General features: G+C 32.2%; 1 pseudogene; it reads right to left on the bottom strand.

The window, feature by feature from the left end:
- Nucleotides 1-704: 704 nt before the first annotated feature.
- LOC107491424 (uncharacterized) overlaps nucleotides 705-1,783 on the bottom strand; it is a 4,020-nt pseudogene continuing 2,941 nt past the window's right edge.

The raw sequence follows: 1,783 nt of genomic DNA, 5'->3' as shown, positions 1-1,783 counted from the left end.
AAAATAAATATTCTATCTTCTCTTATTATTTTTATTTATCACTTTTAATATCAGAATGCAAGATATATAAAAGGGTGTAAATAAAAATGATTTATATATCATTTCTGTATTTTCACATTTTTATTTTTTTTATTAAAATTTTTGCAAGTCCGAATCACCCCTCCGTAGCTCTTTTCATTTGGCTACTTCCACCAATTTATATTTATACTAGTGTTAAACCCGTGCGATGCACGGGCTTATATTTAAATTTGATAAGTTAAATTAAAAATAATATTTTATAACCATATATTTTTTTAAATTTAGTATAACACTATCATCGTCGTTATATAATAAACGTGTTAAATATGTTGTTTTATCTTTATTTAAAGTAAAATATAAATAGAAGAGTTTGAAGTTTATAATATTCTTAAACCATAAGGAGGGAGACATGAAAAAAATAAGAACATATATAACTGTAATAATAGCATGTTAATTTACACTAAATTTTGTATAAAAAGCTAAAAAAAATTTATCGATCGATAACCTAGTATCTTACTAACTTCATTAGAAAAGCAATTGGCATAGGATGTTGTGCTCCTTGTTACACATTTCATTTCAAATCTGAAAAAAAAAGTTATAGATAAATTAGTAATATCTATAGTAAATATTTGTACAAAAGTATAAATCATAACATGCTATTAAAATAAAAATAATATTATTCTTACCTAAATATTATTAAAAACCTCTTTGAACACAACATTTGTTGTTGATGACTTTGGATTGCCGTCTTCGTCTAGAATTAAAACCCTGAGGCCACTGCGACTCTTAACTCTTGACAAAGCAACATAAAGTTGTCCATAGGTGAACACTGATTTTGGCAAATAAAGCCCTACATGTGATAATGATTGACCCTGAGTCTTGTTAATGGTCATTGCAAAGCATACTGTCAATGGAAATTGTCTCCGTTGGAACTTAAATGGCAATCCTGAATCTGAAGGGATCAAGTTCATTCTTGGAATGTACACTTTATCTCCAATATTTCTACCGGTCACTACCATTGCTCCAATTACATTGCTGCCAAGTTCGTTAACTATTAATCTTGTACCGTTGCATAAACCTGAAGTCTGGTCTATGTTTCGCAGTAGCATTACAGCGACTCCTGGCTTCAAAGTCAACTTGTGATTGGGTAGTCCCGAACATTTGATGTCATTTAGGAACTCTGGTGTGAACCACTCTTGTTGTACATCTTCATTCTCATCAGCTTGACATGTGTCAGAGCTCAAATACTCCTTTTTCATCCCTGGAAAGATTGTCAAGACAAAATCGTTTACCTTCTCAACACTCTCAAGCGTGGGTGCAAGAATTGCCCTACTCTAAAAATACCTGTAATCTGACATGTTTTGCAACAAATTTGGATATGCAAAGTCTACCAAATGAGAGAGAGGGTCATCAGTAGTTGTAATCAATAGATCATTTGGAATTTCAACTTCTGATTCATCACCAACAACAGAGCCAATATTTCTATTTCCAACATCAAGTATCCAATTAGCAAATCTCTTCATTTCACCTTCATCTTGATCCAAATAAGACATTAGAAGCCTCATATTCGTATGCAGTTTCAGAATCTTACAAAATGACCACAGATTGGATGAGTTAATAGCGGATGCCAATATATCGTGTCTACTTCCTTTCGGAATCACCGGAAGTATCTATCTGAAATCACCTCCTAGAACAACAACCTTACCACCAAATGGTTGATGTGTCTTATGTTGATCGGTAACTGACATAAGATTCCTGAGCGTCC

Source organism: Arachis duranensis, chromosome 5 (genome assembly GCF_000817695.3).
Source record: "Arachis duranensis cultivar V14167 chromosome 5, aradu.V14167.gnm2.J7QH, whole genome shotgun sequence".
Classification (NCBI taxonomy): Eukaryota; Viridiplantae; Streptophyta; class Magnoliopsida; order Fabales; family Fabaceae; genus Arachis; species Arachis duranensis.
This window is presented reverse-complemented; position numbering and strand designations above follow the sequence as displayed.